At 44.3% G+C, this 21270-nt stretch overlaps 1 protein-coding gene across 2 annotated transcripts in view; it reads left to right on the forward strand.

Annotated features, from left to right (window-relative positions):
- LOC112117531 (glycine receptor subunit alpha-2) overlaps positions 1-21270 on the forward strand; it is a 156613-nt gene that overhangs the window by 13921 nt on the left and 121422 nt on the right. The window lies entirely within an intron of this gene.

Below are 21270 nucleotides of genomic sequence, written 5' to 3' on the forward strand. Positions count from 1 at the left end.
GCCAGTGGAGGCCGCGATCGGCCGAACCTGCCGCGTCAGCAGGTAAATAAAACTGGCCCGGCCCGCCAGGGTGCTTACCCTGGTGAGCTGCGTGCCAAACGTTGCCGACCCCTGTGCTAGGCCCTTCCCTTCAGGGCCTGCAGCCTGGCAGGCTACGGGCTAGAGTTCTCTTCTGCTCCCTGAGCCTGGCCAGCACTGTGCTGTCCATGGTGCTAGTCTCCCAGCTCTGGAGACAGACTTTCTCCTATCAAAGGTCTGGGACAGACTGCCTGCTGCTCTCCGGTGCAGCCTTTATATAGGGTTTAGCCTAGCCCTGATTGGCTGGCTCTAATGTCGGCCCTGATTGGCTCTCAGTAAGCCCTTTCCTGATTGGCTGTCGGCCTGCGCAGGCGCTCTGGCCTACTCCAGCCCCCTCTCATCTGGGGGTGGGGCACTCGCCCCGCCACATTGGGATTACATTTTCCAATGTGCATCACTTTGCATTTATCAAAATTGAATTTCATCTGCCATTTTCTTGTGAGAAAATGTGAGATTCCTTTGTTAACTCTTCGCAGTCAGCTTTGCACTTAACTATCTTGACTAATTTTGTATCGTCTGCAAACTTTTGCCACCTCATTGTGTATGTCTTTTCTCAAATCATTTATGAATATGTTGAACAGCACTGATCCCAATACAGATTCTTGGGGGACTCTGCTATTTACTTCTCTCTTATCTGAAAACAGACCATTTATTTCTACCCTTTGATTCCTATCTTTTAACCAGTTACTGATTTATGAGAGGGCCTTCCCTCTTATCCCGTGATTGCCTACTTTGCTTAAGAGATTTGATGAAAGATCTTGTCAAAGTCTTTCTGAAAGTTCAAGTACAATATATCCACTGGATCACCCTTGTTGTCATGTTTGTTGATGCCCTCAAAGAATTCTAATAGATTGGTGAGGCATGATTTCCCTATACAAACGGCATGTTGACTCTTTGCCTACATATTGTGTTCATCTATGTGTCTGATAATTCTGTTCTTTACTATAGTTTCAATCAATTTGCCTGGTACTGAAGATAGGCTTGTTGGCCTGTAAAAGCCAGGATCCTTTTTTAAAAATCAGTGTCATATTAGTTATTCACCAGTCATCCTGTACATCTGTACAGAGGCTGATTTAAGTGATAGGTTACATACCACAGTTAATAGTTCTGTAATTTCATATTTGAGTTCCTTCAGACCACTTGGGTGAATACCATCTGGTCCTGGTGACTTATTACTATTTAATTTATCAGTTTGTTCGAAGAGCTCATCTACTGACACCTCAGTCTGGGACAGTTCCTGAAATTTGTCATCGAAAAAGAAAAGCTCAGGTGTGGGAATCTCCCTCACATCCTCTTCAGTGAAATCTGATGCAAGGAATTCATTTAGCTTCTCCACAATGGTCTTATTTTCCTTGAGTGCTCCTTTAGCATCTTGATCATTCAGTGGCCCCACTGATAGTTTTGCAGGTTTCCTGCTTCTGATATACTTTTAAAAGTTGCTGTTAGTTTGTGTCTTTTGTTAGTTGCTCTTCAAATTCTTTTTCAGCCTTTCTAATTACACTTTTACACTAAAGTTGCCAGAGTTTATGTTCCTTTCTATTTTCCTCAGTAGGATTTGACTTCCAGTTTTTAAAAGATGTCTTTTTGTCTTTAACTGCCTCTTTTACTCTGTTAGGCATGGTGGCATTTTTGGGGGTCCTCTTACTGTTTTTTTATTTGGGATATACATATAATATGAGCCTCTATTATTCTGTTTTTTAAAAGTTTTCATGCAGTTTTCAGGCATTTCACTCTTGTGACTGTTCCTTTTAATTTCCATTTAACTAGCCTCCTTGGTTTTGTGTAGTTCCCCTTTTCTAAGTTAAATCCTACTGTGTGGGTTTCTTTGGTATTTTCCTCCCTACAGGGGTGTTAAATTTAATTATATTATGGTTGCTATTGCCAAGTGGTTCAGCTATATTCTCCTTTTGAACCAGATCCTGTGCTCTACTTAGGACTAAATCAAGAATTTCCTCTCCCCTTGTTGGTTCCAGGACTAGCTGCTCCAAGAAGGAGTCATTTATGGTATCTAGAAACTATCTCTGCATCCCATCCCGAGGTGACATGTACCCAGTCAATATGGGGATAATTGAAATCTCCATCACCAGGGTCTGCTGCTGCTCCCCAGCTAGAAGCATGGGCTGCCACACCCAATCTCAGTTAAGGAGGTTTACTCTTTTATAACAAAGGTTGACAAACAAGCAGAAGGCAGTCTTAAGTCAAGACCTTGTCCCTGGCTTCAAGCCCACCCCTCCCTGGGGTCTCTGGCTCTCCAGCTTCTGGAAACTTCCTTGTCTCTTCTTGGAGCCAAAGCTGCCTTCTCATATTTGTATACAAGCAGTTATAACATTTGTCAGTATTTAGTTGTCTGTCTTTATGTGATGTAACTGAATGGGACTCTTTCTCGTTTGACTTTGGTTTCTACCTGTGTTTAATCAATGTCTGCCCTCTCCTCTTTACTAGGATATAGAGTATCGCCTTTCATGAATCCTTCCCTGAGGGATGTGTCTATCTGAACTGTGTGCTCCTCCACACCTGTCAGCTTTCCCCTAGTCCTTAGTTTAAAAACTCCTCTACAACCTTTTTAATTTTACATGCCAGCAATCTGGTTCTGTTCTGGTTTAGGTGGAGCCCATCCTTTCTGTATAGGCTCCCCCTTTCCCCAAAAGTTCCCCAGTTCCTAATAGACCTAAATTCCTCCTCTGAACACCATTATCTCATCCATGCATTAAGACCCTGCAGTTCTGCCTGTCTACCTAGTCCTGCACGTGGAACTGAAAACATTTCAGAGAATGCTACCATGGAGGTCCTGGACTTCAATCTCTTATCTAGCAATCCAAATTTGGCTTCCAGGACCTCTTTCCTACCTATCCCTATGTCATTGGTACCTATATGTATCACAACCACTAGCTCTTCCCCAGCATGGCATATAAGTCTGTCTAGATGTCTCAAGAATTCCACAACCTTTGCACCGGGCAGGCAATTCACCATGCAGTTCTTCCTGTCATCACAAACCCAACTATCTTTATTTCTAATAATTGAATCACTGATTACTATTCCCTGTCTCCTCCTAACAACAGGGGTCCCCTCCCCCCGAGAGGTATCCTTAGGATACCATGACATCATATGGAAGGAAGGTCCCAACTATGCGACTGTTTCCCTCCACTCCAGTTGGATGTTCTCCTTCCCTGAGACTTTCATCCTTCTCAACAGCACAGAGGCTGTGAGACCAGGGATTGGACCGTTCTACTGGGTCCTGGAAAGTCTCATCTGTGTACCTCTCTGTCTCCCTTAGCTCCTCAAGTTCAGCCACTCTGGTCTCAAGAGCCCATATTCGGTCTCTGAGGGCCATGAGCTGCTTGCACTGAATGCACACACATGCCAACTGCCCACAAGGCAGGTGATCTTACATACTGCATTCAGTACAATAAACTGGATAGCCACCACTCTGCTGCAGGACATCTGCCTGCATTATTTTTACTCTTGCAGGGTTGTTTGGTTGTTTATTTGTTCTCTGTGTGTGTCTTTGTTTGTTTTTTGGGGGGGACTATTGGCTTAAGTTTAGAGAATGTTTATTAAGTGTATCTGGCTCTCATGCTCCATCTCTGAACTCTCTCACAAAACTCTCCTGTTTGCTGCTCCTATTTGCTAGCTCCTCTAGTCACTTAGGAGCTAGCATTTTATACCCTTGTTCTCCCTGAGTTAGCCCTGACCCCTTGTCAAGGGATCAAAAAGGGATTAGGGAATCAAAGGATGGCAGGCTAGAGCCTCCCTAGGAAGCTCTCAGCCTTGCCTAGGAGGTCGCAAGGCTCAGCACACAGCTTCCCTCTCCCCCCCCCCCCCCAAACAGAGCATATGACAAACTTCAATGAAGCAGGCACAGGGCAATCAAACAAGTACACAACAACAAACTAACAGACAACAAACTCACCCCCAGGGTCATGTAGTCTCCTCCTTCGCCTGGAGAACTCCCTTGCAAAACTGCCCTGATTTGCTGCTCCTGTTCGCACATAAATGCACACATGCTCATAACAAACTGAAAATGTGGAGGGTCCATGGCTCGCAGGGACTTCATATCATGGGAATTGAGCTGCAATTTTCATTTCCAAATGACAGTAGCTTATAAGATCAGGCTAGTCTGAGGTGTTTTTCTGGGGAAAAACCCCTCAGCATATTTACCCTGTGCTCAAATGTTAACTTCCTGTCTCAAAACAAACCTTTTTAAAAGTTTGATCAGATTGAATGGGCAAGCTATAGCCACATAGAAATAGCTGTGAAGGAGAATTTTGCACCTTTCATGATACATACCCCTTTGGAACTATAGTTTTGCCACGCTTTTAAAGTGTGTGTGCTTATTTTGTATGTTCAAAGCAGAATGATAATTCATTTTTTCTATAGATGAAAAGCTAAATATTCTTTTATAAATCACTGCAAATATAATTAATTTAGGTTAATTTCTGCCACTCTTACATTAATTAGCTTGTTCTGCATGAAGCTCCATTGCTTCATGGGGCTACTTGTACAGTAAAATGCTATTCAACATGAATAAGGGTTGTATAATCTAGAATGTTCAAAATGCAGAAAATCTAGAACCTCTGTGCCCATGTGAAGCCTCACTGAAGTTCCTTGTAGCCTCTAATGAGCACCCTCTCCCAGAAGACATAATTTCAGTAAAGCAGGTAATCTAGCACAGATATAAAATGCACCAGTTAGCCCAGTTTATAAGATGGTGCCATTTCTTTTCACTTAATATACAGGAAGAATTGGTGACAATGACAGTTTATTGGTGAAATGAATCACTGAAGTGTGTTTTAAGAAGGAATCTGAGTGAAGAGAGAGTGGTTGTTTGGTGCATAGGGAATGGGAAACTGTTGCATACATAAGAGGTAGCAGAGAAGGAAAGTATAAAGGTGAGTGGAGAAGGATACAAGTGAGCACTAATGTAGAAGGCAGTGGTAGAGTTTCGGAACAATTTAGAGAGAGTAGGATGAAATGAGAGCAGAGTTATACAGGGTCATAGAAGTGAGGCCAGTAGCTTGAGAATAATACATAAGTTAATAGGTAGCTAATGAAGGCATTCATATAGGGAGTGATATGAGCTGAGAAGGAAGGGGAAATTTATTTTCAGAGCAGCATTCTGCATGGATTGCAAAGGGAACTAGTGGCAATACAAGGAGGTTAAAGAGAAGGAGGTTGCAGTAACGGAGGTGTTCAAAATGTAGAGAACTGTTCTAATGGTAGACTTTGGAAACAATGTGAAGGAACAGGACCCAAGCAGAAAGAAAAAGAGTCAAAACTGTTTCTGAGTTTGGCACATGGGTAATAGGGAGAATAGTGGAATTATTGATCAATACAGGTCTTGATCCTGTATTCACTGAACTCCAAAGCTCCAATTCACTTCTTTGGTAAAGGATCAGGCCTTAGAGAAGGGAAGGAGTGGGAGGATTTGGGTGTGAAACTAAGGAATTCAGAAATAAGACATCATATGGTTTGTGAAAATGTATATGGGTGAAAGTGATCATGAAAGAATAGATTTCATTATTCTAATGAAAGAAAGGAGGAGCAGCAGAATAAGAACATCAGACTTCAAAAAGCAGACTTTAACAAACTCAGAGAATTGGTAGGTAAAGGCCAATGGGAAGAAAATATAAGGAATAAAGGAGTTTGGGAGAGCTGGCAGTTTCTCAAGGGAAAATATTAAAGGCACAACTGCCAACTATTCCAATGTGAAAGAAAAATAGGAATAGGGCTGTGATAGGTTGTCCCCCTTAAGGTGCCACCTGATGTACTGAGATACCGCTGAGTCTGCCTGCTCTGCCAGCCTGGACCCCCTTTACGCTGTCTTGCTGAGCCAGGCTCTTAAACATCCTCTAGCACACACAGGCAGGGCCACACCCAGCTGCAGAAAGACACAAACACTGAGATCAGCTGTGGGAAGACTCAGCTTAAGGGACTTGCCCCAGCACTCAGGTGCCCATCTCCCTTGGAGTGCAGAGCCAAAGGTATAGTGTCTTGTGCTGTATAGAATAATCTGCACAGTGCAAGCTCATAAAAATTCGCCCTCTTCCTCAATGTGAAGAGAGATGTGCACACCTTCTTGCCCCACCCCCCTGTTAGAAATGGCACAAACTGGGTTTAATAAAACAAAATAAATTTATTCACTATAAAAGGCAGATTTTAAGGGCTAGAAAACAGAACAAAGCAGATTACTAAGCAAAAAAACAACAAAAAAACAAACAAACAAAAAAACAAAGCTAACAAACTAAGCTTGGTTCACTAAAGAAATTGGCTACAAATAGTAATTTCTCACCCTAAATGTTGTCTCAGGCAGATTACAGAGATTCTTGGAAGCCAGTTGCACTGCCCTGCAGCTTGAAACTTCAGGTATTATTCCTCACAGGCTAGACACCCTTCCAGGCTGGGCTCAACTCTTCTCCCCCAACTTCAGTTCTTGTTTCCAGGTGTTTCCCGGTGTCTGTTTGGGAGGGGAGGCAGAGGAGAACCTCGATGATGTCACTCCCCTGCCTTATATAGCTCTTGTGTATGGCAGGAACCCTTTGTCTTCCAGTGGAAACACACAGGCATTCCAAGGGGGGGGGGGGGCGTCCAGTACCAGGTGACCCAGTCACATATCTTTGCAAGGTCATAGCAGTCATTACTTGCAGGCTGCTTGGAGCATCCACAGGAAGACTAAGCTCTTTTACAGTCCATTGTCTTTACTGATGGTCCATCAGCCCTGTCTGACTTTTCCATTGTTGAACCTGAAGGGCTAGTTGTGGGGGTCACCCAAAGTAGCACATTTGAAATACAGATACATGGTCAATATTCCTAGCTTCAGATACAAAAATGATACAGGCATACAAATTGGATAAACACATTCAGTAGATCATAACCTTTTCAATGATACCTCACATGAGCCATTTTGCATAAAGTATATCTCAGTTATGCCATATCCATATCATAAGTATATTTCCATAAAGAACATGGAGTGTAATGTCACAATGGCTCCATCAGGAACTCTTTAATGACCTGAAAAGCAAAAACATATCCTATGAAAAGTGGAAATGTGGACAAATTCCGAAGAAGTAGGACAAAAGAATAGTACAAGCATGTAGGATAAAATCAGGAAGGCTAAGGCACAAAATAACATACACAAAGGGGATGTAAAAAGCAATAAGAAGTTGTTCTATAAATACGTTAGGATGAAGGGAAAACTGAAGGAAAGTGTAGATCCTCTACTTAGTGGGGAAGGAGAGCCAATAACAGATGAGATCAAGAAGGCTGAGGTGTTTAATGCCTCTTTTGCTTCAGTTTTTACTAAAAAGGTTAATGGTGACAGATACTCAACACAATTAATATTAACAACAAGGAGGAAGACATGCAAACCAAAATAGAGACAGAATTGGTTAAAGAATATTTAGATAAATTAGATGTATTCAAGTCGGCAGGTCCTGATGAAATTCATCTTAGGGTACTTAAGGAACTAGCTGCAGCAATCTCGGAACTGTTAGTAATTATTTTTGAGAACTTGTGGAGGACGGGTGAGGTCCTAGAGGACTGGAGTACCTATCTTTAAAAAGGGAGAACAAAGGAGACTTGGGAAATTACAAAGCGGTCAGTCTATATTAGATGTCTGGAAAGATACTGGAACAAATTATTAAGCAATCAATTTGTAAGCATCTAGAGGATAATCAGGAATAGCCAGCATGGATTTGTGAAGAACAAATCATGCCAAACCAACCTAATTTCCTTTTTGACAGGGTTACTGGCTTAGTGAAGCAGTAGTGATATATTTTTATTTTAGTAAAGCTTTTGTCACAATCTCACAACATATTCTCATGAGCAAACTAGGGAAATGTTTCTAGATGAAATTCCTATAAGGTGGATGCACAACTGGTTGAAAGACCATTCTCAAAGAATAGTTATCAGTGGTTTGCTGTCAAACTGGGAGGATGAATCCAGAGGGAGTCACAGGAGTCAGTCCTGGGTCTGGTACTATTCAATATTTTCATTAATGATTTGGATACTTCTGGAGTATACTTATAAAATGTATGGATGACACCAAACTGGGAGGAATTACAAGCACTTTGGAGGAATGGATTAGAATTGAAAATGGCCTTGAGAATTTGGAGATTGGTCTCAAATCAACAAGATGAAATTCAATAAAAATGCATGTGTGAAGTATTTTGCTTGGAATGGAAAAAATCAAATGCATCTACAAAATGGGGAATAACTGGCTACGAGGTAGTATTGCTGAGAAGAATGTGGGGGTTATAGTGGAGCAGAAGTTGAATATGAGTCAGCAACATGATGCAGTTGTGGAAAAGGTTATTTTCGTTCTGGGGTGTATTAACAGGAGTGTCATATGTAAGACACAGGAGAACATTGTCTTGCTCTGCTTGCAACAGGTGACGTTTGTCATTGAAGGTTTTTAAGAACCGGTTGGACACACACCTGTCAGAGATTGTCTAGGTTTACTTGGTCCTGCCTCAGTCCAGATGACTTCTCAAGGTCCCTTCCAGTCCTACATCTCTATGATTCTACATTAAGTGGGGGAGTACACAGAACAGAACAATGGAGCAGTGTATTATGACTGAAAATTGAATTGTAGACTGGATTGGTGAGAATTTCAATATGAATCTTTTTTCACATTAATCCACACACACAAACACCTACCTTTATTTCACAATGCATCTTTTGTTTATCACCTGGTTCTACTATGTGGTAGTTTGGATGAGCATTCATAAAAAAATATTAAAAATAATGGTGCATGGGAGGCGTTTGGCTGATCCCATGCTGGAATGCAAATTTCATGATTTTTTATTTGACCATATTAAGGAATTTCTCATTGTAGCATGCTTCTGGGGACACCCAAAACTGTGAGCTACTGTGTTACCCATCTGCCTCAGCAAGAGTGAATTTTGCTGGAGATTAGACTGTGTCAGCTCCCTGACACACCAGTCTGTTTTTCTTACTGGCAAACTTCTTGAGACTCTACCAGTCTTAACCTTGTCTAGCGGTAATAATCAGTGTGAATTCCAGCCCCCGAGCTCCTCAGAGATGTCTCTTTGCACTGCACAGCACTTATCTCTGTACATTCAGAGACAATATTAAGTTTGCTGCTCTTTTATAGAGTCAGTAAATTAAAGCTTATTAACTTATCGAGTGGAAGCACATCCTCTCCTTCAAACACAGCGCTGAGGTGGTTTATAGTAAAAATAAAACACATTTATTAACAGATGGTCATAGGTTAAGTGATAACAAGTAGAAGGAATAAAGCTAGAAATGGTCACAAACAAGTAAAAGTGAAGATACGCTTTTTAATGTGACAGACCTAACTCAACAAGCTACAGTCTTTGTTCAAGGTAGTTTCCTCACTACTCTTCCTTTCCCAGAAATAGCTGCTAACTCTTAGAGTCCTCAAAGAGTCCAAGGTGCTGGTTTTCCTTGTCTCCTCAGGTGAAGGATAACTTAGTCTTTCAGTGTGTCCTTATATCTCAAAGTCTGCCCATGTTTTGAGGTTTAAATTGATCCCCTGGGGTTCAGTCTCCTGCCTCCTCTCAGGGGCCGACCTCATCTTGATTAAGGTGTCCCTGGGGTGCTCCCATGTGATGCTTTTCAGTGATGAGCTGCCAAAATCTTAGGAACCAGTTCCCCACCGGGTCTTCGGCGGCACGGCAGCAGCGGGTCCTTCAATGCTGGAGCGAGTGAAGGACCCACCGCCAAAGTGCCGCTGAAGACCCAGTAGGGAACCACCCGGTGAGTACAAGCCCCACCTGCCTCCCAAAACAGCCTATCCCCCCCATCCAAATCCCACCCATGTCCTGCCTCCGACTGCCCCCCTCAGAACCTGCAACCCATAAACCCCCCCCACTCCTTGTCCCCGACGACTCCCACCCTAACTGCCCCCCAGGACCCCACCCCCTACCCAACTCGCCCTGCTCCCTGTCCCCTGACTGCCCCGACCCCATCCACCACCACCCCGACAGACCCCCGGAACTCCCACGCCTACCCAACCCCCCCGTTCCCTGCCCTCTGACCACCACCCCCCAGAGCCTCTGCCTCCTCCAACGCCCCCCGGCCCCAAGACTCCCTGCCCCTTATCCATCCTGGCCTCTTACAATGCCACTTACCCCCGCCTCCCCGCTCTGCCAGAGCCTCAGCGCATGGAGTCCAGGAGCGGCCCTGGATAGTGCTGCAGCAGCATGGCTCCAGCGGGGCCTGAGCTCCCACCTGTCGGCCGCAGCTCGTAGCCCCGCCCCGGCCTTACCACGCGGCTCTGAGCCGGGGGAGAGCCTCAGATTCTCGTGGGGCCCCCTGTGGGGCCAGGGGCAAATTGCCCCACTTGCCCCCCCCCGGGCGGCCCTGGAGCTCGCAGCCCCCCCCTTACCTTGCCGGCAGCTGCTCAAAGCGGCAGGTCTGAGGAGCTGAGCTGCACCGGCGGCTTGGCACGCTGCAGCTCTGGGTGCGAGGGGGAGCGGCCACGGGAGGTCCCAGCTGGGACTCCTGGGAGCTCAGGTGGGGGACCTGAGTTGTTTGCCCACCCGCCCGGCCCTTTAACAGCCGGTTCTCCACCGGTGTCTAATTTTAGCAACCGGTTCTTGCGAACCGGTGCGAACCGGCTCCAGCTCATGCTTCCTGATGTAATTTTACAATATAAATGTTCTCTTCCTGCAACTCTTGATACAAATGAATAGTCCATTGAATTTGGCCACACCTGGTTTGAGGTGTTGGACTCTTTCCTTTGTCTGGAGAAAACCTGTTTATCAACTCCTGACATGCCTGGTTTAAACACCTTTTAGTCCCAGACTTTAAAGGATAATATCCATGAGTATCCATAAAACCACCCCCAGCATTGTCATATACATTTCCCAAGGATATTATTGACCAGTGTGTTATTTCAAACGATCCCTTACAAGGCATATTGTGTACAAATAGCATTGCAGTAGTGTGTAGGGTGCTGAGGCTCACACTCATGCCTTGGCACAGATTATGCACTTTACATGTTGATCAACAGCACAGAGCCATTAATGCAAAGCAACTGGCTGTTTTCACAGACTATTGGGAAACAACTGCCTTTGCAAGCTGCTCACACTGATAGTCCTGGAGCTGTCAGCTCTCATGCCTGAAAAGCTGCTACCTTCCCATTCTCTGGTTCCAATGAGTACTCTCTAGAGACCAGACAAGAAGAATACTCCTGGGTCTTCACACACCAATCAATAATAAAGACAATCAATTCAAATTCCCAAGAGGAAGAAATAAGTGGTAGCAATTGCTCTGTTACAATGGAGTAATGAAGATGGATTTGCAGAGCTAAATGGCTTGCAGTGGAGTGAGTCAATTAAATTGGAATGGAAGGGCATGAAAGAAGAGGACTCACAAGGTATTTTTGGGTTGAAATATATAAGAAGAATTAAAGGTGTAAGACAAAGTTTTCAAAAGTGAGTTAGGCATCTAAGAATCTAACTCCTATTGCAAGTCAATGGGACCTAGGGTACGTCTACACTTACCTCCGGGTCCGACGGCATGCAATCGATGTTCTGGGATCGATCCCGGAAGTGCTTGCCGTCGACGCCGGTACTCCAGCTCACCGAGAGGAGTACGCGGCATCGATGGGGGAGGCTTCCTGCCGCGTCTGGACCCGCGGTAAGTTCGGACTAAGGTACTTCGAATTCAGCTACGTTATTAACGTAGCTGAATTTGCGTACCTTAGTCCGAAGTGGGGGGGGGTAGTGTGGATCAGGCCTTAGGCTCCTAAAACAGCTAGGTGCTTTTAAAATTTTTACCCATAGTCTATTTTCATGCACAGAGATTTATGCGTGTAACTGTATATTATGAAAATAAGGAGACTGGATAGTTCAGGAGATTGGCAATTGCATATAGTGCCTTCACCTCTAGATCACTGATCTGGGGGCAGAGCTGCTAAGCAAAGACTCAATGTTAGACAGCCTAAGGGCTTGTCTACATGTCAGGTTACTGTTTGCTGCACAGTAACGTCCCATGTGATCACTGCTACAGTGCAGTGAAAGTTCTGGAGAGCAGCTTAGCGTACTTACTGCTTCAAAGCCTAGTATACTAAGCTGAGCTGCAGGACTTTCGCAGCACTGATCGCAGGGGATGTTATTGCGTGACAAGTTGCTGTGCGGTAGATTCATACATTGGTTTGCTGCAAAGTAACTTTCTGTGTAGACAAGCCCTAAGTGAAATGATCTCAGTACAGTAACCCCATAATTGGCTCCTACATGCATTTCTACTGGGAATCTCATCAGAAAGGGACAGAAATGAATAGGCATGGTGAATGTACTCTCCTATAATTCCAAGAGGTGGTCCCTCTAGTGCAGAGCTGAGGCTCTTGTGTGGTGTGAGGAAACTTACCCCGCTCCTCTGGTTCCTGTCCTATGGACAGAGGTCATCACTCTTCAGGGATGTTAATCCAGCAACTTTCAGGAGCTCTTTAATGCACATAAAAATTGGACTTAACTGAGATTTTCTTTCCTCAAAACTTTGCTGGGATTTTACCTACATGACTCTCATTAAATTCAACAGGAGATACTCAGCCAAAACCCTATGCAACACTTCAAAACTGTATTGCTGAATGTGTAGTGTTTGACCTCAGTGTATGTCAATATGCAGATAGCTCTGGTAGTAGCTACTTGAGAGGAAATGCTTCCTTTTTGTGACTCATTCTGTAATCACCTTGATCTGTCATGCCTCTGTCTTTGGTGGGAGGACAGGACATTCTTGGTGAAGAACCTTTAACTCTGGAACTTGCATCTCTTTGGTCTGACAGTCTGAGTCTATTGACATTGAGGGTATATGTTGCAAAGATGTATATTTGCTCGGGTTTCTTCCTGAGGTCAGTCAAAGGCAGGACGCATGTTAATCCTCTGTGTGAGGAAAAGAGTTCTGTTACTGTTGCCCATTATGTTTATTTAGATTGATTGATTGATTTTGTGTGTGTGTGTGTGTGTGTGTGCAATTTTTTATTGTTCATCTGCACAGGCGAAGGATATTAGGTACAAGATCTACAAATTGCAATGTAAGTAAAATCGAAATGCCTCTCAGATAAATAAGGACATACCTAAATTGTGGTGCAGCATGTCAAAATTTATGGATTGTCATGGGGAAAAAAGGCAAACGTGCCGAGGAAGTCATGAATATTTTATCTTACATTTACCCTGCTTATCTGATTGGCTGTAATGATCACAGTGGGTGTGATCCAGCTCCAGGTGAAGTCACTGGAAAGTCCCCCATTGAGTTTAGCGGGAACTGGACTCACATGCTGATGAAGTGCATGCATTCAGTACAAGGACAATATATAAAACAACAGTAGTATCACACCAAGCCACTCAAACCAACACCATGCAACCCAAAGCATCTAGCAGCCCGACTTTCCATTTGCCAAATCCTTCCCCCAAACAATCCCAAAGCACACTGATCCAACCATTCAGCTTCTGAACCAGTTTGCCATCCCTGGGTCCTAACAAGTACAATTCACATACAATCAACTGCTGAACCAGGATTCAGCTCTGACAATAAGCCAGACTTCCATTCGAGCTACCAACCCTGTTTTCCCTCAGTTCTGTAGGGTAAACACCTGACATAATTTCTCAGATGATGAACACTCCTACTAGGAACACATCAACCCTACCTTTGAGCTGTGAAGTTAAAAAACAGAGAGAATTGGCAAAAACTTTAAAAAATCACAGAAGATGGAAAAAGGGCCATACTGATAAAGCAGTAAGCTGCCAGCGCACCATAATGTCAAAACAGATTTTTTTTCCAGGCATAAGGATACATTTTATACACACCACATAAAACACACTCAGAGTCAGAAGGGCCTGATTCTACTACACTTATTGATTTCAACAGAACTTCTTGCAGAGCAAGGCATTGCTCAGAGTGACTAAAGGTGACAGATTCAGGCTCTGTATTAACACAGTGCCAGTAAAGGGTGAGATGAGTAATTTACATAAACCCCTTTGTTGGGAGCAGCATGGAGCAGCAGTGGCACAGAGAAAGCAGTAGGAGGTGTTCTGACTCCTGGCATGTAGGCATAGGGTGTCTCTCATGTAAAGGGTCCTACCAAATTCACAGTCCATTTTGGTCAATTTCAAAAGGGAGTCGTGGGGGTCACATAGCTGTTGTCGAGGTCGGGATCATGGGATTGCCACTCTCACTTCCGTGCTGCCTTCAGAGCTTCCTGCAGCCAGGGGAGGTTCCCAGAGGGGGTCTGATCTCTCGCATGCTGTTGGGAGTGCCCCAGCTGGGGGCTCCTAGCTGCTAGTCCCGGCTGGGCTGGGGCGGGATGGTACTTCCTCTTCCTCTGCATGTCCACTTTTGGGGAGAGATCAGACCCACCTCTGGGTACCTCCCCCAGCTGCAGGAAACTCCACAGCAGCACAGAAGTCCCCTCACTCTGAAGGCAGTGCAGCCGTGGAGTTTCCTGCAGCCGGGGGAGGTACCCAGAGGCAGCTCTGATCTCCCCCCAAAAGTGGACATGCAGAGGAAGAGGAAGTCCCATCCCTCCTCAGCCCCGCCGGGGTTAGCAACTGGAGCCTGGTGCCCAGTAGGAGCCCCTGACTGGGGCACTCCCAGCCCTGCCCCACCCTCTTCCCTCCAATAGCTAGATTTCATGGGGGAGATCTGATTTCATGGTGTCAGGGTTCCTTCCCCACTCGGAACTCTAGGGTACAGATGTGGGGACCTGCATGAAAGCCCCCTAAGCTTATTTCTACCAGCTTAGGTTAAAACCTGGTACTCTGCCACCACCAAATGATTTAACAAGAAACAGGGAAAGGACCACTTGGAGTTCCTCTTCCCCCAAAATATCCCCCCAAGCCCTTACACCCCCTTTTCTGGGGAGGCTTGAGAATAATATCCTAACCAATTGGTTACAAAGTGATCAAAGAGCCAAACCCCTGGGTCTTTGGACAATAGAAAAATCAGTCAGGTTCTTAAAAGAAGGATTTTATTAAAAAGAAAAGGTAAAAATCATCTCTGTAAAATCAGGATGGGAAATAACTTTACAGGGTAATCAGATTCAAAGAGCCCAGAGGAACCCCCTCTAGCCTTAGTTTCAAAGTTACAGCAAAACAGGGATAAACCCTCTAGCAAAAGGAACATTCACAAGTTGAGAAAACAAAGATAAACTAATATCCCTTGCCTGGCTATTACTTACAAGTTGAAAAATGAGAGACTTGTTCAGAAACATTTGGAGAACATGGATTGATGTCTGGTCCCTCTTAGTCCCAAGAATGAACAACACCAAAACAAAGAGCACAAACAAAAGCCTCCTCCCAGCCCGAATATTTGAAAGTACCTTGTTCCCTTATTAGGCCTTTGGGTCAGGTGTCAGCCAGGTTACCTGAGCTTCTTAACCCTTTACAGGTAAAAGGATTTTGGTGTCTCTGGCCAGGAGGGATTTTATAGTATTGTATACAGAAGGGTTGTTACCCTTCCCTTTATAGTTATGACACATGGTCTGTGAGGCGTTTTTCATGGCCGTGAGTTTGGTAGGGCCCTACTCATGTATCACAGCTTTGCACCCAGCATGCTTCCTGTAGGCCCTGCCCCATGAACTGGTGCCCCATGGACATGGAGAGAGTTAGAGCCCAGATCCTATGTCCACCTCTCTGTGCCCACTTTGGGGTGCTGTGCACCATCAGGGGAATAGAGGATGGAACACTTCCTGTGCTCAGGAGCTGCATTTCTGCCTGGCCTTCTGCTCCTTGCACATTTCCCCCCACCGTGCACCTATGAAAGAATCAGGCTAGGTCAGGGGTGGGGAAACTTTTTGGCCCGAGGGCCACATCGGGGAATAGAAATGGTATGGTGGGCCATGAATGCTCACAAAATTGGGGTTGGAGTGCGGGAGGTGATGTGGGCTCTGGGGTGGGGCTGTGGATGAGGAGTTTGGCGTGCAGGAGTGTGCTCCAGGCTGGGATCGAGGGGTTTGGAGAGCGGGAGGGGGATCAGGGCTGGGGCAAGGGTTTGGGGCATGGGGAAAGGCTCAGGGGGTGCAGGCTCTGAGCGGCGCTTACCTTAGGCAGCCCCCTGAAGCAGCGGCATGTCCCTGCTCTGGCTCCTATGCGGAGGCGTGGCCAGGTGGCTCTGTGCGCTGCCCCATCTGCAGACACTGCCACTGCAGCTCCCACTGGAGCACGTAGGAGCCGGAGCGGGGACATGCCGCAGCTTCCGGGAGCCACGTGGTGCGGCCCCAACTCAGCGCCCCGGCTAGAGCGCCGGAACGGGACTGAGCTGTGTGGTGCAGCTTGCGGGCCGGCTGAAAACAGCTCACAGGCCAGATTTGGCCTGCGGGCCGTAGTTTGCCCACCCCTGGGCTAGGCAAAATAAGGGCTGGTCTATACTTAGCCGATAGTTCGGCGGCTGGAAATCGAACTTCCTGGTTCGATTTATCGCGTCTGGTCTGGACGCGATAAATCGAACCAGGAAGTGCTCGCCGTCGACTGCGGTACTCCATCTCAACGAGAGGAGTACCGCGGAGTCGACGGGGGAGCCTGCCTGCTGCGTGTGGACCGCGTCTGAACCGCGTTAAGTTCGAAGTAAGGTATGTCGACTTCAGCTACGTTATTCACGTAGCTGAAGTTGCGTACCTTACTTCGACTTGGGGGTTAGTGTAGACCAGGCCTTAGTTTATTCTATTGTTGATACACGTATGTCAGTTCCACAAAATGCAATTCCATAGTCTCAGTACTACAGCAGGTACCTAGAATTGTGCGTTGTCAGATGATACTAGACACAACATGTTCAGTTAACTAAGCTATTGTAAAGAAGAAGGCACTTAAAGATGATATTGGCTTTAGCTTGATCAAGCAGAATAATAATTTTGGGTCTATTTGTTTGTTCCAGCAAATTGGATCCTCGTAAAATACCATGCAATTACTGCATTTCAGAGGTCCCTGAGATCTTTGTCCTTTTTTTGTGCTTAATGGCTGAAATTGTCATCAATGAAGAACAAAAGAGATTTAAGGCTATTAATGGTTACAATATATTGCACTATGGAGAATGTTTCTAAATAGGCCCTAAAGGAAAGGGATTTCTATTTTTATTAGGCACTGTCATACTTAGGGAAACAGCATGATGCACTCCAAAAAGACATCAGAGTAAACAAAGTACATTACTCTTTGGTGAGAAATGTCACATTTATAAGTAAGCATTCAGGGGACCACATATGCATTTGGTCCTCCTACTTCTTGCCTCTTGTGAGTGATGTGTTGCTCCCTCTTTCCTCACAGTTAACATTCTAGCTAGGTGTCTCTGTTTAGATGGAAGAAAAAGTTGTATTTGTCCAAAGCTCATGGCAGCTAAAATCAATATATGTTTTCCTGGCTCCTCTTCTAGTTTCAACAGTCTTGCTCCTGCAGGCTGGTATGGCGAAGAGGTGGTGCTATGGCCAGACTTTCTCCTCACCCCTGCTAGGGAGCATTAGACCCCTGTGGAGTGCAGATAGTAAGCAGAGCCTGCATTCTTCTGAGCACAGGCACTGCAACTTACATGGACCATGCAATGTAGGAGGAAGGCTCCTTGATTTCCCCACTCTTCTCCTGTGCACCTCCATAAAGGCCAGCTACAATCTGGCTCTCAGTTTTTCACCTGGTCCTTAGGCAAACTCACTGATTTCAATGTGAGTTTGTCTGGTATAGGGCTAGATTATGCCTTTAGGTATATCCCTGAGCAAATGGTGTGTAAATTGCATCACTACAGGAAGGCCCTGCACCTCAAAACTGGCACCTTTCTGCAGCACAGTTACCTCCTTACTTCTCCCTTGCTTTGGGAGGCGGAGGAAGTAATTTGCTGCTGTCCTCTATCACCTGCAAACTGCAGAGTTCCCAGGACAGCTCAGCTGTGCTTACTGGCATATTGGTGACTGGAGTCAAGGCTCTGCTCATTCCCCATCCATTCCCTGCCCACCTGCTCCAGGTGGGGGTAATAATGGGTGCTTAGCACTCTCTTATTCCTGTATGCCCAGACCCAAGATGTGGGAATCCCACACTGGGCGATTAGCGGTGTTCTTACTTCCCTGTGGGAGCACATAGTTCGAGGGAGACTCTAGGCCTAAGGAGAGAATTTACAATGAGTTGTGACCTCAAGGGTAGGCCCTGAATATGCTTGTCATTCTTCACTCAGCCTGTTAGGATTTTCACATTCATTTTCTGTGTATGTGAAAAGAAGTGTTTTTCCTTCGCTATCTCTGATTGTGCTTACGCATCTTTCCACTCCCCCCACCCCCCAGTTCATGTGTTGTGCCTGTATCCCATTCTTTGATTTTCAATAATTATTCTTTCCTTATATACCCCTTTGCCCAAATAAATGTCCAAGGAAAATTGTCAAACACCTGGGAATTGTTTTATACCTCTCATATAATGACAACACCATTGACATTGTAGTTAAAGAGAATCTGATTCACGTGAAGAAAAAAGTCACCATGTGCAGACTGAATACTAGAGAGTACAGAGTTTGGATGAAGGTGAAAAAAACTCTCCAGGGCAAGGAGAAAAGCTAAATCTAGAAATGACCATATCTAGTAAATGAGGCATTCAACATAAGACACCCGCACCAGAGAATGTGCATCAAAGGCCACTGACAAAAACAGAGTTAACAACTGGAAAAGCCTCAGCAGACAATTCTATGCACACTTAATTCAATTCAGCAGTACTCCTGTGTGATGGAGTGTACAGACCCCCCTCTAGCAGCTGGCAGGGAGAGGCTTACACACTACTCATAGAGAGGAAAGTCCACAGCTACATATCATAAATATGGGAACTGTCAAAAAAGCATGTCTCAGCCAACTCTGGAGAATTATCTCTAGGATACTGAGGGCTCGATTCAGGAAAATATTCTGTGAGGTACTAAGTAGCCTCTAGTTACAGGAGGTGTGCTGCACTTTAAAGCACCAGGCCTCTTTTAGAAAGATGCACACTAGGAAGTCTGGTTAGCTGGCAGTAGGCTCAGTAGGCTGGGGAGATGATGGGATCATAAATACTATGAAACCCTAGCTATCTGGCAGACAAGCAGTTGCCCTCTTTCTGATGGATTCACACTTCAGCTATCCTTTTTTGGGACTAACTCCATTCGGAAACCAGGATGAAGATTTTTTTAATTTTAAATAATCATAATAATACCTAGCTCTCATATGGATCCAAAATGTATAGGTAATACAGTCAGTAGAACGTCAAAACTCTGGAGTATGGTTGCATACTCAGCCATGGTTTATCCTATTCTAGAAGACTAAAAAGTAGCCAAAAATAATGTAATAATACTTAATGAAAGGATTAGATGCATAGCAAAACAGAGGACTTGATTTAACATCCAGTTTTGCTTGGTTTTTAGAGGTAGGGATTTGATTAGTCAAATCAGGTGAAAGCTTGTGGGTTTTGGAACAGACCCTTATGGGTTTGGAACAGGCTCTGAAACCTCAAGTGCAGTTGAAGAGTTTTTGCCACTGTAATGCCAAATGCACTATTCAATGAGATAATCTTCAAGAAGGGATACAAGTGTATGAAACTTTTTTAAATTAAAAGTGTTGTGAACACTCTTTCCTTAAAGCCACACTTCCCCTTTAAGGCCAACAAACGATTATCCCCCACACCCTCTGTGAACTACTAACAAAACCAACAAAAGAAAAATCTTCAAAAGAAAAAAAATAGAGGGAATTAAGATGTGTGCCAAACTGGACCGCGGAGTCATTTTGCTTTTTTATTACACGTATCTCCTATTCTTTCCCTAGACATTATTTAACTAGGCCCCCATTTACAATGTGCAAACAGACTAACTTCACTGGGGCTCTCTGCAGGTGCAGCCCCCTATCCCACATTATGAATGTTGCAGGACTGGGGCCATAGAGTATACTTTTATTTGGCAAATGCCTTTTTTATCTGTAAAGTACCTATTATAAATCATATGATGGATTTATAAATAAATGCAAATAAGGAACAACAAATTCATGCCTCATTAATAAATTGGAATTATTTCAGGATAGCAAGGTGAATGTGCAGAAAAGGAGAGTGGATGCATTGTCAATATTTAGATATACAGACATTGTTGGCCAAAATTCCACAGCTGGAATGAATGCCTTGAGTGAGAAGATATGAAATGAGCAAAATGTTGGGTTTACTAGACTGAAACTTGGGAGAAGGGAAGAAAAGGAAATGCTGTTAAAAACTACACCTCTTACTGAGAAAAAGAGAACAATGCAGCACTTCATTTGCAGTAGCTTTTAGGCTGGTATTTGTTTCAAGACAAAAGAGAAATTTGCACAAAAAGCTTTTGTTAATAAAACTAAGATTGCTGGACTCCACTGAAATGCACTTTTAAACACCCCAAAGGAATGTTACTTTTTACTTTTACAAATATTCTATGCCTTTCATAAAAATGCAAATGTGAAATACAGAATTTTTAAAATCCGGAAAATTGTAAGATTAAAAAATTAGTAATGGGAAAATAGAAAAAAAGTATGTAATATTAACTGTATACGTGAAATCTGCCACTGCCTGAATTCAATCATCTAGCCTTAGTCCAATCTGATTGATTAGGAATTCATTTAAAACCACCTCTTTGTTACATCATAGCTAAAGAGCTACTGGTAGTAGTTAAAAATTAAATATCATTTAGGCTCCCTTCATGTTTATACATTTCAGTGATTCCTAAATAATGGGGAAGGTTGGAGTGGGGGACAGAGGAAATAGTGTTGCTGTCTACTAAAAGCTGTGCCTAGTCAAGATTGGTAGTGACCAAACATTGTTATGCTTAAGAGGCATCTTGGTGTCTGATGTGAAAAGGGTTGGTTGTCTGAATCCTGTTTTTAATGGACAGGAATCTACATTAATAGTTGCCCTTGTTGGAAGTCTCAGCAGAAAGGCCAAGGACTGAATGGAATAGGCATGATGACTGAACCGCCAGAGATGGTCTCTTCATCGCTGGGCTGAGATGTGGGGCAATGTGGGAAGATTACAATGCTGCTGCCTGTGTTGTTCTGGTTTGGTCGCTTAACAAAGAACTTTTGTGTCTAATGTTGTCAATCGAACACTTTTCATAAATCCTTACATGAAAAAAGTAAAAATATTTTCTGACAAAACCAGTCTAATCAAAGTAGTTGTGGTGATATTGTTTCTTTGAGGGACATGCACATGACTTTGACTGTGAAATCTCACTTTTCTACTTAGTTTCATCCACATCTGTACCAGTCTGTAC

This window comes from Terrapene carolina, unplaced genomic scaffold (assembly GCF_002925995.2).
Source record: "Terrapene carolina triunguis isolate 2854851 unplaced genomic scaffold, T_m_triunguis-2.0 Scaffold22, whole genome shotgun sequence".
NCBI classification, from domain to species: Eukaryota; Metazoa; Chordata; order Testudines; family Emydidae; genus Terrapene; species Terrapene triunguis.